The following is a 7589-nucleotide window of genomic DNA, read 5'->3' on the forward strand; positions in this document are numbered from 1 at the left end:
TGTGTAAGGTGCCGGAGGAAAAAAAACTTCATCATCATCAAGATCAATAGGTTGAAGATCCTTTCTAATATTGAGTGCTTGAAGGTCATATCGAGAATTAATATTATCCTTGGTTTTTCCATTGACTGACAACAAAGTGTTAACTATGTTCTCACACACATTTTTTTCTATGTGCATGATATCAAAGTTATGATGCATCTTCAAATCCTTCCAATATGGTAGTTTAAACCAAATAGACTTTCTTTTCCAAATGATTAGCGGATCCCCTTTCTTGCGTTTCTTAGTTCTAGGCTTCTTCGTTATAGGATCCTTCCCAAACTTGGTTTGCATATTTTCTGTCAGCTCTAAGATTTGCCTACCGGAAAGTGGAATGGGTGCTGTCCCACATTCTATGTCACCAAATGTGCGTGTATCATACCTCAAGGGGTGATCTGCACGTAAGAACCTACGATGCCCCATATAGCAAGTCTTGCTACCATTTTTTAGCCTAAGAGAACATAATTGAGAGTGGCATTCAGGGCAAGCTCCTTCTCCAGAGGAAGCACAGGCAACCAAAGACCCAAGACCCGGTTTATCCATAATTGTGCATATTATGGCAGCATGCAACTGAAAATACTCTCCGGTTGAAGCATCATAGGTCCTAACACCATCAAGAAACATATCTACCATATCATCAACTAGTGGCTCAAGATAGACATCAATATCACTACCAGGTGAATTTCTGCCAGGAATCAACAGTGATAGGATGAAATTTGATTGCTTCATAATCATCTAGGGTGGAAAGTTATAAGGAATCAATAATACTGGCCAAATGCTATAGCTGAGATTCATGGATCTAAATGGATTAAAACCATCGGCACATACTACAAGCTTAAGATTTCTGCTGTCTTTTGCAAAATCTTTATTTTTTTTCATCAAAATCTTTCCAAAGGAGGGAATCTTTAGGATGCCTAATCAAGCCATCTTGTGTGCGCTCTTCTGCATGCCATCTTGTGAGAGCCGCAGTTCTGGAACACACAAACAACCTTTGAAGCCTCTTCTTTATTGGGAAGTAACGAAGAACCTTCTTAGGAACCTTGTGGACACGTTTCCCATCTACACTCTTCCTTTCAGATTTCCATCTTGAAGCCTTACATTCTGGGCATGAATTGGCATTGGCATTGTTCTTCCAAAATAGAATGCAATCATTTTCACATGCATGGATATTAACATACCCATGTCCTAGGCATTTGACTAGTTTTTTAGCTTCATTGGAGTTTTGGGGTATTGCGGACTGAGGGTAAGCATCTTTTAGTAGATCTAACAGCAGATCAAAACTTCTATCAGACCACCCTCCAAGCAGTTTGGTGTGAAGAAGTCTCACTAGGAAACGAAGCTTTGAGAAATTCTTACAGCCTGGATATAGCTCTTGTCTAGAATCAGCTTCAAGTTTGTGGAGAGATTCTAGAAAAGAGTCATCCTGATCTAAACCACAATCATCTTCAAGATCCCCCCCCCCTTATCCAAACCAGCAGCAAGGTCTCGTAGCAAATCAGATATATCATCACCCTCATCCCTATCGTCACCCTCATCTAGATTTGGAGGAATGGAAGAAGAAGAGACACGTTCTCCATGAAACATCCACTTTTTGTAGCCATCTACAAATCCCTCGCATACCAGGTGCTCACGGACTTCAGACTCTTCTCTCCAGTATGAGTTCACACAGTTTTTGCAAGGACATAAGATTTTATTCTCGACCGATGATTTATTAAATGCAAAGCCTAGGAATTTGGCGAGCCCTTGTAAGTACTTCTCTGTATGCCTACATGCAAGTGTACATGTGTAGTGTGTTATATATAGTTTCAGCATCTAAGAAATTTAAAACATATATGCTGCGTTATACCTAGGCGCATCCATCCAACTTCTATCCATGGTAGCTAGCTTCACACTTGGTCACTACAAATACACACTAAATCCTGAACAGATGATATCACAACCAAAGAATGCAAGGAATTACTTGAAGTACTATAAATAAAATGGCTCGGAAAAGAAAGTAAGAATCATAGAACCAATTCAATGGTAGTACACATAGCAAAGGTAGATACCACCATAAATAAATAGACCAAAGATATGGTTGACTCACCAACTAGTGGAGGATGTCGTGACAAGCACGGAAGGGGATTACTGCGCCGCTGCTGGAAGTTGAGTCGTCGGTAGCAAGAATCCTAATAACCAACCAGATTACACACTAAAAAAATCAGTGCCAAACATAAGGAGGTATCTCTACATATTCATGGCATCCACACACATGGAGGGCCTCTAGACTTGAGTGGGGCAGAGGAACTCACTTGAGTGGATGCAGTAAGCACGTCGGTGGATGATCTCTTGAAGATGAGCTCCCACGGTGTAGCCTCCTAAAGGAAAAAATGCATAAGAGCCGAAGCCTAAGCAAAACCTTCAATTCATGTTCACATGCAACATTGGCTGGGTTATGCTTGGAACATACTAAGATAACAACTTCAATAAATATTGGAGCCACATTTGTGACAAAATACCAACAAGATATTAAGGTCACCAATTTCATAAATAATATCTGTTTGTTAGCCACTAACTCCTAATCTATCTACCATTTCAGTTATTCACATAATTTCTGAATCAAACAGCCAGACTAAAAGCACTCCATCAACTAATCATATACTAAAAGAAAAATAAATAGTGGACACTCCACACACACCTTGTGCACTAAGGTGGTGTTTGGTTCAGGCAAATATGATGCTAGGTACAATCAAATACCACAAGCTGGTCACTAAGTACCAATGATTCTGCTACTCTTCTTCCTCTGCTCAATGGTACCAACAATGGTTCTCTATGCAACCTGCAACAGAAACAAAAGAGAGATGAAGTCAGGTCGCATGTACAGAGAGATGAAAATCCACACTGCGTGAGGTCTCCCCCAGTTCAGATGCTAAACTTCCTTAAGAGGAAATACAAGAATCTAGCCTCGATGCTTATCTCACCAAGTCAGAGAAAGCACTTCCTATGAAAGGTAAAAAGTTGTTCAGTATACAGAATTTTGTTTTAGCCCATGATGTTGAATATAAAATCTCTTACGAGATCATGCTGAACAACACTAAGGACAGTGTAGAAACTTGCTAGACTTAATGAGTGATCCCTGCTCATTGAACCTGTAACAATTCAGGCATAAACCATGTAAAATGCATTTGTTCCTTCTTTTTTAATGTCAGGACAAACGTGTGTACTTACACAACTAACGGTAATGAAACATTGTTCTCAAATCATATGTACAGATCCAGTTCGGCCTCCACATGAAGCTGCAGAGTTAGTATCATCATTTCCTCAGAAGAACCTCGGAGTTGTCCCCGCCACATGCGTTCTACGGAAGATCCCCACTGCCAGAGCTCCAACATGCCTCTAGGGGAGAGAGAGAGAGAGAGAGAGAGGAGTTGTACCTCAAACGCACGCTGCCCGGTTACAAGTTGAAGCAGCCACTCGGACGGACGAGCGCGGGGCGCCGATGGACGGGCAGGACGGAACTGCGTGGGGCGCCGATGGACGGGCAGGATGGCGCGGGGCGGAGATGGATGGGCATGACGGTGCAGAGCGGCGCAGGGCGGAGATGGATGGGCACGGGACGGCGCAGGGCGGCGCAGGGCAGTTAGGACGGCGCGGGGCGGCGCAGCAGAGGCAGGACGACGCGGGGCTGGCAGGACGGCGCAGGGCGGGCAGGACGGCGTAGCGGAGGTCGTGGGACGGCCTGGGGAACGACCGGCGGGAGGCGTGGGGCGGCGGTGGAATGGCTGGGATCTAGGGATTTGGCGGCGTGGCTGGGGGGAAATGTTAGGGATTTGGCTGCTCGTGGGGATTGAAGTGATTTGGAAAAAAACATTTCGTGGGCTGGGCCAGACTTCGCGCTAAAATTTGGCCGTTCGCGCGCGAGGCCCATTTAGCATCTGACTGTTGGTCGGGGTTATTTGCCGACCGATGGTCCGTGGGCCATAAGGGAATTCCCGACCGACAGTTCGATGGTATATGTTTTATCATTCCCGACCGACGGTGTGTCACCGTAAATAATTTTCCCGACCCACAGTCTGTTAGAAACTTTCATGGCCAACCGTGGGTCGGCAATAGTGACTTTTTTCCCAACACACAACGGTAGGGAATTCTGGTGCATGGTGTAGTGAATAAATATGCCAGAGAAAAAGTTTCATAACCTAAAGTCTCATGACTGCCACGTGATTATGACGCAATTGCTTCCGGTTGCATTGAGGGGGCTTCTACCGAAAAACGTCCGATTAACCATTGTGAAGCTATGTGCATTCCTCAATGCAATCTCTCAGAAGGTGATCGATCCAGAAATCGTACCAAGGCTAAGGAGTGATGTGGCGCAATGTCTTGTCAGCTTCGAGCTGGTGTTCCCACCATCCTTCTTCAATATCATGACGCACGTCCTAGTTCATCTAGTCGACGAGATTGTCATCCTGGGGCCCGTATTTCTACACAATATGTTCCCCTTTGAGAGGTTCATGGGAGTCCTAAAGAAATATGTCCGTAACCGCGCTAGGCCAGAAGGAAGCATCTCCATGGGCCATCAAACAGAGGATGTTATCGGGTTTTGTGTTGACTTCATTCCTGGCCTTAAGAAGATAGGTCTCCCTAAATCGTGGTATGAGGGGAGAATGACTGGAAAAGGCACTCTTGGAAGAGACTCAATAATATGCAGGAACGGATATTCTTGGTCTCAAGCACACTACACAGTTCTACAGAACTCTACCTTGGTGACCCCGTATGTCGATGAACACAAGAACAGTCTGCGCTCCAAACACCCGGAGCAGTGCGGCGACTGGATTACATGTGAACACATTAGGACTTTCAGCAGTTGGTTGGAAACACGTCTCAAAGGTGACAACACTGTTTGTGATGAGTTGTACTTGTTGTTCAGGGGACCATCTTTGACTGTATTGACTTACAAAGGATACGAGATAAATGGGAATACATTTTACACGATCGCCCAAGATTAAAAGAGCACCAACCAAAACAGCGGTGTCCGCTTTGATGCAGCAACCGAAAGCGGAAAGGACACATATTATGGTTACATAGTGGACATATGGGAACTTGACTACGGACCTGATTTTAAGGTCCCTTTGTTTAAGTGCAAATGGGTCAATTTGTTAGGCGGCGGGGTACGGGTAGACCCACAGTACGGAATGACAACAGTTGATCTGAAAAATCTTGGGTACACTGACGAACCGTTCGTCCTAGCCAATGATGTGGCACAGGTTATCTATGTGAAGGACATGTCTACCAAACCGAGAAAAAGAAAAGATAAGGAAGCGAATACATCATACGATGAGCCAAAGCGCCACATAGTTCTTTCAGGAAAAAGAGACATCCTGGGAGTGGACGGCAAGACAGACATGTTTGAAGATTATGAAAAGTTTCATGAAATTCCTCCCTTCAATGTCAAGGCTGACCCAAGCATCCTGATAAACAATGAAGATTATCCATGGTTACGGCACAATAAGCAAATGACACAAGCGAAGAAAAAGTGAAGACTTTCTCCCGCAACTTTGTAACACACGAACGTGCTACCATTATCCGTTTTGTACATGCACATGCTATGTGGGTGAAATTATGATACCATCCCAACTTTCAATTTTTTCAGAGTTCATTTGAAATGCTTTCATGTCTTATGGTTCGGCCCTCGTAATACCATGACCATTAGTCCCTGACCCATGCCAACTTTCAACTTTCTAAAACTAATGGCACTAACAAAAAGTTTATAATTTTGCTCCTCGCCCCTGGCCCATGACCATTAGTCCCGGTTTGTGCCACAAACCAGGACTAAAGGTTTGGTCCTCGTTGCGAGCAGAGTTTAGTCCCACCTCGCCAACCGAAGGGGGCTCACACCGGTTTATAAGCCCTTCCCTCTCTGCCTTGTTGAGCTCCTCTCAAAGTGAAAATAGATGCCCTAATAGAGAAAAGTTTAACCTAAATTCATAGTGAATTTCTCTGAAATTCATAGAAATTTACTAGGAATTTAGGTTGAATTTTCTCTATAAGCGCATATATTCTCATTTTTAGTAAGTTAATCACAAACTTGTGATTCAAACAATTTTCAAAGAATTCAAATTTTAACTATTCAAATTTGAAAACTAATGGCACTAACAGAAAGTTTATAATTTTTCTAAAGAGGTAATATCACCGGGAGTCACATAACTTGCTTTCTATGTTCAGTTTGGTGCTAGAACTTCGAAAATACGGATTTGTGGTCATCCAACTTGCATTGTGGTGCAAATACGGTCACAAAACGTGTACGCGGGCGTATCCACCGCTTGCATGGGGTGCCACGCATGCATGGTCCCACTGTCAACGATTGTTGGTGGAGGAGGCGTTAGGTATGACATGTGTAACGTCCATTTTGTAGAAACACCCATGACGTGAGAAAGATTTGAAGATTTAAAAATTAATCGTGTTGTTTGGATTCAAACCAACAACCTCTTCAATCCGGTCTCACGTTTTAGCCACCACACTAGACGTCCTTTGCTGTCTAGTATTGACATGCATATGTTGTTATATTGTGCAACCCGACAAACAAATTATTTTTCTTTTAATTTTTTTGCGACAAATAAATTCTTTTTTAGCTGAACAACCATAAATTCAATCATATACAAAGAGAACAATGATGTTATCAATAAACTTGCTCTAATATCAAGTTATCTAAATGAATTTAGAGGGTGCACAATTTTTTTTAATTCCACTCAAATTATTTATGGTTGGTTTGAACTCCTATGTCAACATGGACTTCGATCACTTAAATTTCAAATCCAATTTTGTACTGTTGCGGTAGATTAGTTTTCTTCACTCCTCTAGGTCTAGAATTCAAATCACGAGGTACAAACATTTTGATTGTTTTTGTACTGAATATGTTTTTTTGGCAAAAATATAACCTACGCAAGATTCAAACCCGGGCCAGTTGCAAGCTAATTAATGGACAAACATCAGGATAAAAATGATATATCATTATGTGCTATATTTTATTATCTAGACTTCTAAATTTTTAATTATTTGAATTCAAACAAAAAATTTGTTGCTTTGTATGAAAGAATTTTCAAGCATTTCGAGCGCGAGCGAATTTTTTTGCCATTTTGGAATCCATACGTGTTCATGTGTCTAAGGAGAAACCTAGAATTTTATATGTTGGCAACGACAACTACTTGAGGATGAGCGGATTTTTTTCACCAGAATTTATTCAAATGGATTTTGAATTCAAAAGTTTTGGCAATTAAATATATAAATTGAAACTAAAAAAGTACAAATCTTGGGCATGTTCCAGTGGTTAGTATTGCGCATCCAGTAGGTGACCCCAGCTTGCAAGTTTGTGAAAATGTCAGCTGATCCCTGCTTACATTATAGAGTGAAATAAGGTATATTTCTTTAAAGACGTGCTTAGTACAATGGTTTAGTCAGGCCATGTGCGTGCATGGCCTCGTGAATTCAAGCCTCGCACGGCCCTTTTGTTTCTCATTTCTTTGTCAAGCGTGACATGCGCTCGGCCTTTTTATTTCTCATTTCTCTATCAAGTGTAACCT

The 7589-nt window shown here is 42.3% G+C and overlaps 1 long non-coding RNA gene across 1 annotated transcript; it reads right to left on the minus strand.

Moving 5' to 3' along the window:
- Positions 1-1633: 1633 nt before the first annotated feature.
- Positions 1634-2190, minus strand: LOC125521958. The gene is made up of 3 exons (XR_007289519.1): positions 2123-2190; positions 1883-1955; positions 1634-1801 (listed from the first exon to the last, which is right to left on the minus strand). It is a non-coding gene; the product is annotated as an uncharacterized LOC125521958 (long non-coding RNA).
- Positions 2191-7589: the final 5399 nt, after the last annotated feature.

This window comes from Triticum urartu, chromosome 7 (genome assembly GCF_003073215.2).
Source record: "Triticum urartu cultivar G1812 chromosome 7, Tu2.1, whole genome shotgun sequence".
Classification (NCBI taxonomy): Eukaryota; Viridiplantae; Streptophyta; class Magnoliopsida; order Poales; family Poaceae; genus Triticum; species Triticum urartu.